A 15,643-nucleotide genomic window follows, 5' to 3' on the forward strand; every position below is an offset into this window, starting at 1 on the left:
TTTTAATTTTTTTTTCAGATTTTCCTTACCTACTCTCTTAATTATCATCTTTTATTTTCATTGTTTCAAATGCTAAATATACACTAAAAGAGTGAAAGCTATAACATAATACCCCAAATATATAGGCATTTTATAGAGGGATTTTATGAAGTCGATAGTTGAGTATTTTCTTTACATTTTAATGCTGTGCCCATTTCCATGCAATTTATAGATGCATTAGAGAGTCTTTAAAATTGCATAAGACTATGAGAGACAGAACTCAAAACTAATATGATGTCATTATATCATGAGATTAGTGTTAGAGATGAACAAGAATACTCTCAAATAAGACCACAATTAAGTGTTATGTTTTCAATTTATTTTACAGGATTAGTTGTAACACAAAATCTGTCTGTTAAAATTTTTCATCATATAATCTCAGTCTTAAACATATGCTCCTTCAAAATGATTTCCTAAATATGTCCGCAAAATCTAATTGTTTAAATCAAAGCAAATGAAAATTACTGCAAATATACTACAAAATAATCTGAGTGACAGACCAGAACAAATATTAAGAAGAATTTTGTGCAGTTCCCCAACTGCATAATAGTTACTGTGAAACAAAACATATTTGTGGATTTAGTATCATAAATAGTGCATCCATACATCTTCCTGCAAAATTTGCTGTGTTTATGACAAAGAAACCAGTTTGGTTGCACTGATAACTTGGGGGAATCTGTTAAAGGAACTGTTTATTTTATTTTATTTTATTTTTAGAACCCTTTCTACCTTCAACCTTCCTTAGATTTAGATTTTTCTTTCATTTGCTACTCCTATTCCCCATCAAAGTACTACTTCAGATAAGCACTGGAAAATTTAGGTGATGACTCTGGCAGCAGCATAATATAAAGGCAATCTAAAATGAAGTTCAAAGGCTGTTACGTTGTGTCATTTGTGTTTCCACTCTTCTTGAGAAAATGTTGTTGGGACTCTGATTTTCAGTTTACCCTTGCGTTTATACTGTTGGTATTCCAGAAGGCTATTCTGGTTATCAAAGATTTCTCAGAAAGAAACCTTCAGCATTTTCACAGCCTTCTTTATATTATTTAAGAATTAAGCATAATAAGACTTCCATCTTCTGGAAGAGAACAAAGATCTCTGCCTGCCTGTCCTGTTCCTGTTGGTGCAGAAGACTACATGCCTTGGCACAGTGCTTTAGCTATTACTAAAGACATGGAAATTTGGTATGCCTAAACAAAATACATGTAAGAAAATGGAAATAATGAAATACCTAAATAGCATGACTGACTTGTCCTAATTAAGTAACAGCAATAGAACAAAAAGTTATGAAAGCTTTTTCAAAATCTTATCTGTTGCTTCCTCCTTAATGCTAAGCAACTAACTTGACTGAAGACCTTGAACCATTGCTATAATCTGTGATACTGTACCAATATAGGTCACATTGGAATGCTTCCAATCTTCTGTCTCTTATTTTTTAATTCATTTTTATTATAAAACTAATACATGAGAAACCACAGATGCTAAAGCAATTTTAACAAATGTTCATGCATTTATACCAAAAATTTTACAGTCTGTCAAATTATATATTCCATGAGTTTTTTTTTTTTTAATAAAATATCTGTCTTTATTAAAAGTGCATTAAAATGAATGAGGGTGGAAGATGATGTTCACTGAGCAATTAGGCTGATTTAAACGTGCCTGACAAGACTCTAGAAAAAAAAAATTAAAAAATAGCAGCTTAGTGTAGTATCGCATACATATATCATAACGGATTTAAATACACACTAAAATGCATTTAGAAAACAACTACATGTACTGAAAGAAACAGTAACAGTTCATATCCTTTAACAAATATGCATAAGATGGGAACAAAAGCAGGTAAGCACATATTAAGTGAAGCTGTGTCAGTGTTATATATCTTGCTACAACACATGATTCTTTAAATGAACTTAATACAACTGTAAAGGCAAATATTCTACTGCATAACGAAGGAAAATGAACTTGTAAAATATCATTACAATAGTCATAAATGGTATTACTGTCAGTACTGTGCCACTAATTATGTCCAGATAGCAATGATTATTTTACCTGTGCAATGAGTGTGTTTCTAGTGTGCTAATCAGTTAAAGCATTAGTTATGAAAATCAAGATATAAAATTATAAAACAAAGAATTAACCCGCATTTTAATCATATTGAAGAATTTCAATATGGCTTTTGGAATATGTTGTCCAAGAATTCAATTGTAAATGTTCCTTCTATTTGGTCACTAACTACATCACTGATTTAGGATATATAAAGCAAGATAGCTTTACAAAATACAGAATTGCAACAGAATGACATTGCTAATATAGATGTTAAGCTTTTAGATATGCAACATGCATATCATGTGACTTAAGCCAGCTAATATAAAGTGGTTTCAAATTTCTGAACACAGACGCAATTTTGTCATTAATATCGTGTTTTAACATTGTCATGTCCAATCTGCATTTGAAATCATAGGATCATAGAATCATTAAAGTTGGAAAAGACCTCCAAGATCATCTGGTCCAACCATCACCCTACTACATGTCACCCATAAACCATGTACCTAAGCACAAAGTCCAGCCTTTCACTGAGTATGTTCAATGAAATGTTCACTGAGTATTTTGTATTTGCTTATAAAGAAAAAATAGAATTCCAGATTTCAGGTCCTCTGCTGTCTGTATTTGATAAGATCAACATATGAGTTGAATTTGTTTCTCTGGTTTATATTCCAATATAATATGTCTGAGATATTACACACTTTAAAAACAGATAAAATAAGAACTTGTTATTAAGTATAATTGATATTAATATTAAATATATTTACTTTTTAAGTGGATAGCATTACAAAATGCAAAGTAAGCATGTCTTTATGAAAAACTATTTTTGTGAAGTTATGATTAATTATAAGATCTGATTTTAGTTTGATTCCTATTGCTAACATAGGATTAAACTATGCAAACACATGGTGATATGTTTAGATATGCCCACATGATTAACTCCATTTCCCCAGCTCTGCAGATTTTGGCCCATTTTTTGGTAAAACAAGGGACTCCAAGAAGCATGTCTGTGGATGTCTGTCTTAGAAAATCCCATATTTAAAAATAAGTGTTATTAGGACATTGTATAAAAGGACGAAACCTGATCTAATTTAAAAAAGACAGACCATAATTAATATTTTCCTAAATTATTTTACAAGTAAATAAATTGTCCATTCTTTAGAAGTTCGTGTAACATGAAATCTTGTTATGGACTACAAAAATAAAATGGATTTCCCCAAACTCCTTGAATGAAGCAAATATTGACTAGGGATTTAAATTCTCCTCCTTGCAGGAAGTTTGTCCAAGACCTTTTGTGATACTCTTAGTAGGATTATAAAAATTTGCCCAATCACAGCACACAGTTGCAGCCCAACCAAATGCTTGAATGAAAAACATCAGCCTGTTCTTTCTGTGACTGCTGGAATATTAGTGTATCTTCACCTTTTAATTTGCACAGGCTAATTAGAGAAGAGTTGTTACTGCAAGTTTCTTCACCCAGGTTGGGAAAGTCAACATGATATCCTTTTTTTTATTGTTATTATTTATTGAGTAGAAGGTGATTCAAAATACATTTTCACTGTCATTGCCAAACAATACAGTTTTGGAGACCTTTTCTCCTTTTTTTCCTTTTTTTTTTTTTTTCTCATTACATACGTCTTAAATTATCTAATGGTTTGCTTGCTTTCACAGAAAAATTCTTAGTATGCATTCGGAGAGAGAGATATTTTTTAAAACCAACAGTGTAATAGATCAGCATGACTGAGTGTTTTTCCTTATGGTATTCATTGGTTCGGCATGAAATACAACACATCACTTAAATTGTATTCATTAAAGAGTCTGCACATAAAATATTTAAAGTAAGAACAGAGAGCCCTCAACAGAAGTTAAATAGCCCTAGGGGAGAGGAACTATTGCTAGAGTCTAGTCAGTCTATCAATCTTAGAAATATTAACACCCTAGAAGAATTTAGTATGCCTATCAAACAAAATTCTATAAAGTTGTATTAAAAAGGAAAATAATGCCAGTCTTGCATATATTATATTTTGTTTATTGAACAGATTGTTTTGAAAAATAAGTAAACAGGAAAAAAAAAAAAAAGAAACATTTGTAGGTCTTTATAAAGATTGTAAAGAACCTTGTTTGCCCGCTAACATGGACATATAATGCTTTAAATGAGAAACAAACAAGATGTAGCCTAGAAAAATAACCTAAAATTATATCTATACCCTGATTTTTTTGTTGTTGTTGCTTTCGGTTTTTTTCCTAGTACATATTCCATCTGAGTTAGAAACCCTCCTCTCCGCTCCCCTCCCCTCCTACTGCCCCTTCTTTAGAAGCCCAGTAGGTGGTTTTCATTCTTTTAATTTGTAATGAATACTGATCGACATACTCGCTTTTCAGACAGTCTCGGTTTAGCCTCTAGCTGAGTCTGTCTACCTTTTTAGTATGTCTTATCAGTAAATTAATTAGAAAAAGCTGATGAACACCTGCTATTTTACCTCTATTTGTCCCTAAATCATGGAGGTTCCATAAGAAAGCAAAACTTTTTGAAAGATCTAGAAACACAGGTATCTGTAAACCCGTTATTATTAATAAAGAAAATATATTATTTGAATTAATGGAAATAAAACCTGTGTTCATTAATAGTAGTTGAAAGAATAATTCTTTCTCATTATGTTCTAAAACTTTTTGGATTTTAGTTGTCCACTTTTCACTTGCTGAACAACAGTCAGAAAATTATACCAAATATTTTCTATATAAAGGCCTTGCTAATGAAAGCAGACTTAGTCATAAACCTAAATTTAAGTACACGGTGAAGCGTTTTGCTAATAGAATTATATATGTGTTTTAGGCAGCTTAGCAAGACACTTCTTCAGAACAGAATTTTAATACAAATGAAATAAAGTACCAAAAATTTTGTACGAGTAAGATTTTACTTTTACTAACATATAATGGAGGTAACTTCATTGAATTTACAACCACTATGTGGGAAATCAGAATCCAGTAAGAAGACTATACAGAGAGGAAACTTTCGAAGGAAAACTGGAAAAATTAAGAGCTTTGCTTACCTTATTTTCATGTTTCTGGTAGATATGTTTCGCTCCTTCTTGATAAAGAGTTGGACTTTGGTCAACCCTCAATCCAGTGCATCTGCATTCTGCAGTGCATCTGCAAGCATTTAGGACCTAGTAAATAAAATGGATAATCTGCCTTTTAAGTACAGTATTTTCCAAAATGTCCCTATTGCTATTTACTTTCATTGTAAGATGAAATGAATTCCTTAACAAGCATGTGATTTCCAAAGTCTGAAGTGTCCCAGTAATGTACATCAGATGGATTTTCAAAACTGAAAGTATCAACATCTATATGTCCCAAAATTTCCCCCACTGGTGTTTCTCATGCTAAAAAAGTGAATATCATCTTTACAACAAATGAGTAAACAAAAGGACAAGCTTATGTATTCTGAAAATATTTTCAGAAATAGATTCCAAATTGATGATGGTTATAATAATATATTTTTGTCAGAACCTACCCGATACCACTAATAAAGTGACTGAAAACCAGTGACTGAAAACCTCTAAGGGAATGTGGATGGTAGTAATGTGAACATAGAACATGTATGAATACTGTATGAGAAGATGAACTATAACTTCTCTTTAAAGAAGAGGAGTAAATATTTGTATAGGTTACTACATAATACCTACATACACAATCTGATAGCTGCACTGCTGAGCAGATAAGACTTTATTGTTTCTTGTGAAATATTTTACATTGCTTTCTCAGGGAAAAAATGAATAAAAATCTTTTTTGATTTCATCTCAAAGTGCTTCACTGTTTTTCATTTTCACAGAAATTCTTAGCAAATTGAACATCCTTCAAAGAGTCCTATTTCTACCCTTGCTCCCAAGAACCCAGAACCCCTGCCCTTTTATACCTCCTAGACAACTTTATCAATTGTATCATTCTCATAAAAACACTACTTGTCCTCCATTGCATTGTTTCCAGAGTTTCTTAAAAAAATCATTTATCTGTGTTATGTATTTTCTACGTCACTGCACTGCTTCAATATGTCTCCTCATACTGCAACAGAAACAAGTGTTGCCTCTTCTTCCTTCTGTGTAAAAAGAAAGAGGACAGCATCAGCATTTAATACAGGTAATAAAAATAAAATAAAATGTTGTTTTTAAAGTCTATGTAGACATAACCTCATCTCAGATACAATTCAGGCCATCCCCACATCTTTTAAGCACCAAAATTAAAGGAATCTTTCTTTGCATTTATCTTATTTGCCAAATACAACATAACAAAATGCATACTATATTTTAATCCTGTATATAGTTCTACTCCTTTGATGCAATTAATTCTCCCCAATAATGGATTTATTCAATCTGTTTAACAAACTGATTCCTTATCTTTCAAATTCTTCAGAAAAACAACTATCTTCTTGGTCTATAACTGTACAGTACAATTTCTGTATACACTTTATGATTCTTATATCTTAAAGGCATGACTGATATGCCTATTAAAAACTTTTTCAAATCCTGTATCATCCCTTTGTTGATTTGAATTGTCACATGCATTTTGCTAAATTTTTATCACTATTTCAATGAAACCCTTTTGATAAAAGTTCATAGTAAGAATTGAAAAAATTCTAGTTTGTCAATTTTCAGTGAAAACATAACTTGATATGTATTTTAAATGGAAATAATTTGATAAGTAAGGATTGTTTCCATCAAATTTTTGCAGAAACAAGAATGTTTATAACAAGATTCTTTTATATTTTCTATGAAAATATTTAATTTTGTTTTTCATATAAAATATATATACATATAAATAGATACATAGCTTTCACAATGGTTTTCTCTACTTTGAAACCTGAGGTATGACAAACCTAAGGAAGCCATCAGAAAAGAGATGTGTATGTCTGTTTCCTAAGTATTAAAATGATTGTCACATAATAAACTCTTAAGTATTTTAAGAAATTTCGTACGTCACAGTATATATTTTAAAGGGATAATTGGAAGAATAGCTAGCAAAGCCAACTGTATATACCCTATCATATCATAACATTTTTTTCCCCTGGTGTAGTGAACAACATGGTTAACTGGTCATTCTTTTTAAGTCCCTAAAATGAACATTAATATACTTACCAAAAGCAAGAGGTGCTGAGACTAGAGAAGCTTTGGGAATTCATCCTGTCTACTTGCTTATGAAGGTACGGTTAGTAGAGAAATGAATATTACCTTTCCTACTGTAGGACATCATTCCACTTCTTTTTCATTAGGCCTCAGGAAGTAATGTATTGGTTAAAAGAATAGAATGTATTCCAAGAAAGGAGTAAGAATTCAATAGTAAGAAGGCCATACTTAAGGCTAATACCAAAGGAAAAATAAAACTAAGTCCTGTGTTACTACAAGAGTTACTACAGTGTTATTACTACCCTTTGGACATCTATCTTTGAGACCAAAACCAAAGTATTTTCAAATTGTCCTGTCTCATTTATGTAGCAGAGTAAGATACCTGAAATCAGAAACCTGGCTAATTTTTACCCTTGGTAGTATCATCCTTCTGTCCAACTGTCTGTCCATCAGTCTAAGGGAAAGAGGGATAGCCCTGTCTACATTAGTGATCAACAGCTAGTATTGCTTTAATTCATTTTTTCAGGTTCTCCCAGAGCTTGCAGACAAATTTGGTGGAAAATATTCACTACCTCTAGCTTATCTCAGCATTACAACATTTTGGCAGGTCAACATGAATTTCTTACTCTGTATGTACCAAATATATACGAAATGAAAAGTACACACATCCAGTAATATGTGCTATCACCAGAAGAATGTAAGTTTAGACAAGCATAACATCGATCCCCAAATATAACCAACACTTAAAGATTTAAGCATTAACATTATTCATCACAAAACATGTTCACTAGAACACCTGAAAAGTGTACCTCTGGAGAGTCTTTATTAGGTTTTCCTTTGCTGTTGTTTTTCCCTAGTCTCCCAGATAAATGATAATCTGTGATAACAGCAGATTTTGGGAATTTAATTACTGTTTATAAAACCTTTATTCTCTCTCAAACCTACAGTTGTTTATTCATTTAGAAAATTATCTTGTTCTAAAATTTCCAGGGATAAACATCCTTCATGGAACAAATAATGTTTAACAACCAATACGGTGAATTTAGAAAATAGGTTAGCATTATATTTAATAGCTGTTGTGAGGCTTATTTGAATATTATGTTGAGACAATATGACATTTTCTAAGTCTTACATAATACGTTCTTAGGAAAATATTATTTTTTACAAAGCAATACAGTTTAAAAATAAGAAGTGTCTTCACTGTGAAGAAAAAATGATCAGGAGCTAGAGCATTAGAATGCCTGTAAGCTGAAAGATGGTGTTCAAGCAAATATATCAGGTATTTCTATGGATTATTCCTGAAAGACATCTGTATGTAATCAGTTTTTTTGTGACTAGAATAGTGCTAATGCATTCCTCTGCCCTCTCATCTGTCATTACCCTCAGCCTCACAAAGCTTTCCAGCCATGCAATCCTTTCTGTTACTTTCATCTACTTTTCTTCCTCCCAGTTCACCACTATTTGTTAGATCTTGTCTTTTTTCCTTCCACATCCACATAAGCTGCTTGTTCATCTACTCCAAAGCCAAAAATCTGTCCAAGTACTTCTTATCTTTTTATTACTGATTGTTACAGTCTATTCCTAGCTGAACTCACTGCTACACATCTTCCCTCCTTTCAATCCTTTTTAATGCTACTGGCTAAGTCACTTTCTTATTGCTGTTTTGATCAGATTTGGTTTTTCCTTATACTTTCTTTAAGACTCCCTCACAGACTGTGTCATGTTCAGGCTCCTCAGTTTCTATTTTTCAAGCTTTGAGTAATTTATAGCTCCAGCCTAATTCTTCAGCATTGTCTCTTTTTACCTATTCTGTGACTGTGCATACAACATGTTTCCCTTTATTTTTTGATTCCAGGACTTCGCCTTTCCCTTTGCTGCTCATTCTGCCTTGAGCTGGTCTACTGAGAACTGATCTTTTTTCTTTTTTTTTTATTTTTTCTTTTAAAATGAAATTGCCTTCTCAAATACAAAGTACAGATGTAAAGTCTTTCAGAGAAATGTTGGTTGTTGTTAGTAATAAAATATAGCAAAGACAGAACAACCTGATAGCCAGCTACAATGAGGTCACTAGTGGATGAGGGGAGAGCAGCAGATTTTATTTTGACTTTAGTAAGGATTTTCTCACTGTCTCCAATAACATTTTGATAGACAAAGTAATGAAATAAGGACTAGATAAACAGACAGGCAGGTGAACTGAAAATGACTAAAATGTCAGGCTCAGAGGACTGTGATGAGTGGTACAAAGTCCAGCTGGAGGCGAATCTCTTATGGAACCCCCCAGAGGCCAATGCTGAGGCTCATACTATTCAACATCTTCATTAACACTTTAGACAGTGGGACAGAGTGCATCCTCAGCAGTATTGTAGATGATACAAAGCTAGGAGGATTCATTGGTAGACAGATGGATGTGCTGCCATTCAAAGGACCTTGACAGGCTGGAGAAAGGGTTTAAAAGGCACCTTAACGAGTGCAGCCCATGGGGGAGCAATAACCCCAGGCAACAGTACACACAGGGGGATGACCCCTGTGAAAGAAACTTGGCAGGACAGATCTGGGGGTCCTGGTAGACACCAAGCTGAGGATGCACCATAGAGGCAAAGAAGGACAATGGCTGCATTATGCAGAGCCCTGAGAGCAAGTCAAGGTGGGTGATCCTTCTTCTCTGCTCAGCCCTGGTGAGACACACCTGGAGTTTTGGATCCAGGTCTGGGCTTCACCAGTACAAGCCATAGTCTTACTGGAGCAAGTTCAACAAAGTGTCACAAAGATTATTTGGTGACTAGAGACTATTTGGTGACTCTCCTGTGAAGAGAGTTTGAGAGAGCTGGGACTGTTCAGCCTGCAGAAGGCACTGGGGATCTTATCAATACATATAAATACCTGATAGGAAAGAGTAGAGAAGACAGAGCCAGGATCTTCTCAGTGTTGTCCAGTGACAGGACAAGAGACAATGGGGATAAACTGAAAGATGACATTCTATTTACCCATAAGGAAACACTTTTTTATTGTGGGCATGATCAAGCATTGGAGCAGATTGCTCAGTGGAGTTGTGGAGTCTCCATCCTTGGAGACTTTTAACATTCCACTGGGCAATCTGCTCTAGCTGGTCTCCAATCTCAATCATCCTGTCATTCTGTGTGAAATTTGCTGTTGTTTGTCCCACACCTGCTTCATGATATTTTTTGTTTAGTTGGCTATTCTTACTTTCCCCAACTGCCTGCTAACTATTAAGTTTAAAAGTTATTTTGCAAGAATAATCAATACAAACTAGATTCCTAGCTAGCTAATTTTGAAAGAATTGCCCCATATCCCTGAAATGTAAGCTCTCAGTGTGCTGTGATTGCTGTATCAGTTAATAATAACAGCAATTCTTCCTGGCAAGAGCAAACAAGCCATAATGTTGGCTTCTGTTTCTTCTCTAGGCTTTTCTGGCACAGTTGCGGTTTCTAACATCCAAGTAATCAAGCATTAGTAAAACTGTCAGGCACTTGTTAAACTTTAGGCCCTTTGCCATTATATTTGTTTATTTGCAAATCTGTGTTGTTTTTGCCAATATGAGCTGACTAAGTTGCTGTAGTTTTAGATGAACAGTCTTCAGGTCTGATCCTCCTTTTAACTTAAGCATTAAATCCTTCTGTATAATTGAGAGCTGTCCTGAGATGCCTTGGTCTATTACCTACGGGGAAGAAAATAATGTCTCAAAAAGTATGGCAGACCAGATTCAAAGCTAAAATCTCATTTGCGAAGGTAAAGACAGAGGAAAACAATTATAATTTTCACATGCACTGGGAAAAATGTTCATGGAGCTCCTTTACAGATCTTTGTCCAGTCTTGCAATGGTAAGAGCAAAACAAAAGTGTGAAAGAAAGGTTAACTAGCCTTTCTCTAGCACACCTTCATCTCCAAGTTCCTGGCCATTTAGAACAGCTGCAATTTCTGTTCTGATTGCAGCAGTGAAGATTATGAGGAACCCCACTGTGCCCAAGACCCACTGGAGACTCTGACATTCAATCTGGCAAATCAAGAACTAAAATTGAGCAATGCAATTTATTTCAAATTTTACTATAATTCTACAGTACCAGAAAGTAAGGAGCAAGTGTTCAATCAGATATTACTGTAACACAGCAATAGATAATAATCCATTTCATACAAAGGTAGCCATGGAAAATACATGCAAGTTTACTGCTCACTTCATAATATCTTAATTCCTACATGGATTTGCTCCTATTTGGACTCTCTCCCTTATCCAGCTCTGTTTGATTATATCTCTGCCAGCAATGAAATTTCAGAGACAGATTTTCATTAAAAACCAATAGTCCACATATTTTAAATTTAAAGATCCATTATATATATTTTTAATAGAATCATCTAGGTTGGAAGAGACCTCCAAGATCATCTAGTCCAACCTCTGACCTAACACTAACAAGTCCTCCACTAAACCATATCACTAAGCTCTACATCTAAACGTCTTTTAAAGACCTCCAGGGATGGTGACTCAACCACTTCCCTGGGCAGCCCATTCCAGTGCCTAACAATCTCTTTCTGTAAAGAAGTTCTTCCTAATATCCAACATAAACCTCCCCTGGCGCAACTTTAGCCCATTCCCCCTCGTCCTGTCACCAGACATGGGAGAATAGACCAACACCCACCTCACTATAGCCTCCTTTCAGGTATCTTTAGAGTGCGATAAGGTCGCCCCTGAGCCTCCTCTTCTCCAGGCTAAACAACTCCAGCTTCCTCAGCTGCTCCTCGTAAGACTTGTTCTCCAGACCCCTCACCAGCTTCGTTGCCCTTCTCTGGACTCTCTCGAGCACCTCCATGTCCTTCTTGTAGCGAGGGGCCCAAAACTGAACACAGTACTCAAGGTGCGGCCTCACTAGAGCCGAGTACAGGGGAACAATCACTTCCCTAACCCTGGTGGCCACACTGTTTCTTATACAAGCCAGGATGCTGTTGGCCTTCTTGGCCACCTGAGCGCACTGCTGGCTCATATTCAGCCGACTATCAACCAATACTCCCAGGTCCTTCTCTGCCAGGCAGCTTTCCAACCACTCATCTCCCAGCCTGTAGCTCTGCTTGGGGTTGTTGTGCCACAGGTGCAGGACGCGGCACTTGGCCTTCTTGAACTTCATACAGTTGGCCTCAGCCCATTGGTCCAGCCTATCTGGATCCTCCTGCAGAGTCTTCCTTCCCTCGAGCAGATCGTCACACGCACCTAATTTGGTGTCGTTTGCAAACTTACTGAGGGTGCACTCGATTCCCTCATCCAGATCATCTATAAAGATATTAAAGAGAACTGGCCCTAATACTGAGCCCTGGGGGACTCTACTAGTGACCGGCCTCCAACTGGATTTAATTCCATTCACCACGACTCTTTGGGCCCTGCTATCCAGCCAGTTTCTAACCCGACGAAGTGTACGCCAGTCCAAGCCAAAAGCAGCCAGTTTCTTGAGGAGAATGGTGTGGGAAACGATGTCAAAAGCCTTACTGAAGTCAAAGTAGACCACATACACAGCCTTCCCCTCATCCACTAAGCACGTCACTTTGTCATAGAAGGAGATCAGGATCCCATTCGTCCCCATCGACTTGCGTACATCCAAGTGTCGTAGCAGGTCGCCAACCATTTCCTCATGGATAGCGAGGGCCACATTCTGCTCCCTGCCCCCTTCCACCAGCTCAGGGTACTGGGTACCCAGAGAACAACCGGTCTTGCCGCTAAAGACTGAGGCAAAGAAGGCATTAAGCACATCAACCTTTTCCTCATCTCTTGTCACTAAGTTCCGCCCCCCCCCCAATCCACTAAAGGATGGAGATTCTCCTTAGTCTTCCTTTTAGTGTTTATGTATTTATAATAATATTTTTCGTTATCTTTAACAGCAATAGCTAGATTTAGCTCCAGATGAGCGTTGGCCTTTCTAATTTTGTCCGTGCACATCTTTACAACATCCTTATACTCCTCCTGAGTGGCCCGCCCTCTTTTCCAAAGGTCATAAATCCTCTTTTTCTTCCTGAGCTCTAGCCACAGCTCTCTGTTCAGCCAGGCCAGTCTTTTTCCGTGCTGGCTCATCTTTGGGCACATGGGGACGGTCTGCTCCTGTGCCTTTAAGACTTCCTTCTTGAAGAGTGCCCAGCCTTCCTGGATTCCTCTGCCCTTCAGGACTGCCTCCCAAGGGACTCTGCCAACCAGTGTCCTGAACAGCTCAAAGTCTGCCCTCCGGAAGTCCAGGACAACAGTTTTACTGGCCCCCCTCCTGACTTTGCCAAGAACAGAGAACTCTACCATTTCGTGGTCACTCTGCCCAAGGCAGCTCCCAACCACCACATCTCCCACCAGTCCTTCTCTGTTTGTGAACAGAAGGTCCAGCGGGGCACCTCCCCTGGTAGGCTCACTAACCAGCTGCGTCAGGAAACTATCTTCCATGCTCTCCAGAAACCTCCTAGACTGCTTCCTCTGAGCTGTATTGTATTTCCCCCACAAGTCAAAGTCCCCCATGAGAACAAGTGCTGGTGATTGAGGAACCTCTGCCAGCTGCTTGTAGAATTCCTCATCCGTCTTTTCATCCTGGTTTGGCAGTCTATAACAGACCCCCACCAGGATGCTTACCTTGTTGGCCTTCCTGCTGATCCTAACCCATAGGGACTCAACTTTATCATTCCCAGTCTTGAGTTCCACAACATCAAAACGCTCTGTAATATAGAGTGCCACACCACCACCCCTTCTGTGCTGCCTGTCCCTTCTGAAGAGCCTATAGACAGTCATTGCAGCACTCTAGTCATGGGAGTGGTCCCACCACATTTCAGTGATGGCAACCAAGTCATAACCAGCCTGCTGCACGATGGCTTCCAGCTCCTCCTGTTTGTTGCCCATGCTGCGTGCAGTAGTGTAGACGCACTGCGGTTGGACCATTGCCCCCTCCCTCGGCCCTGACATTGTTCACCCAGGCTCATGTCTAAGAAGCCTCATTTCATCTCCAATCCCCTTCTTACCTAGTTTAAAGATAGGGAGCAGGATGTGGCCCTCGCTATCCACGAGGAAATGGTTGGCGACCTGCTACGACACTTGGATGTGCGCAAGTCGATGGGGACGAATGGGATCCACCCGAGGGTACTGAGAGAACTGGCGGAGGAGCTGGCCAAGCCGCTTTCCATTATTTATCGGCAGTCCTGGCTATCAGGGGAGGTTCCGGACAACTGGCAGCTAGCAAACGTGACGCCCATCTACAAGAAGGGCCAGAGGGTAGACCCGGGGAACTATAGGCCTGTTAGTTTGACCTCAGTGCCAGGGAAGCTCATGGAGCAGATCATCTTGAGTGTCATCACGCGGCACTTGCAGGGCCACCAGGCAATCAGGCCCAGTCAGCATGGGTTTATGAAAGGTAGGTCCTGCTTGACGAACCTGATCTCCTTCTATGACCAAGTGACGCGCTTGGTGGATGAGGGGAAGGCTGTGGATGTGGTCTACCTTGACTTCAGTAAGGCTTTTGACACCGTTTCCCACAACATTCTCCTCAAGAAACTGGCTGCTTTTGGCTTGGACTGGCATACGCTTTGTTGGGTTAAAAACTGGCTGGATGGCCGGGCCCAAAGAGTTGTGGTGAATGGAGCCAAATCCAGTTGGAGGCCGGTCACTAGTGGAGTCCCCCAGGGCTCAGTGCTGGGGCCGGTCCTCTTTAATATCTTTATCGATGACCTGGATGAGGGGATCGAGTGCACCCTCAGTAAGTTTGCAGACGACACCAAGTTAGGTGCGTGTGACGATCTGCTCGAGGGAAGGAAGGCTCTGCAGGAGGATCTGGATAGGCTGGACCGATGGGCTGAGGTCAACTGCATGAAGTTCAACAAGGCCAAGTGCCGGGTCCTGCATCTGGGGCGTAACAACCCCAAGCAGTGTTACAGGCTGGGAGATGAGTGGCTGGAAAGCTGCCTGGCCGAGAAGGACCTGGGAGTACTGGTTGATAGGCAGCTGAATATGAGCCAGCAGTGTGCCCAGGTGGCCAAGAAGGCCAACAGCATCCTGGCTTGCATAAGAAGCAGTGTGGCCAGCAGGTCTAAGGAGGTGATTGTCCCCCTGTACTCGGCTCTGGTGAGGCCGCACCTTGAGTACTGTGTTCAGTTTTGGGCCCCTCGCTACAAGAAGGACATGGAGGTGCTCGAGAGAGTCCAGAGAAGGGGGCAACGAAGCTGGTGAGGGGTCTGGAGAACAAGTCTTACGAGGAGCGGCTGAGGAAGCTGGGGTTGTTTAGCTTGGAGAAGAGGAGGCTCAGGGGCGACCTCATCGCTCTCTGTAGGTACCTTAAAGGAGGTTGTAGAGAGGTGGGGGTTGGTCTATTCTCCCACGTGCCTGGTGACAGGACGAGGGGGAATGGGCTAAAGTTGCGCCAGGGGGGGTTTATGTTGGATATTAGGAAGAACTTCTTTACTGAAAGGGTTGTTAGGCATTG

Source organism: Anser anser, assembly GCF_964211835.1.
Source record: "Anser anser genome assembly, chromosome: 2".
NCBI classification, from domain to species: Eukaryota; Metazoa; Chordata; class Aves; order Anseriformes; family Anatidae; genus Anser; species Anser anser.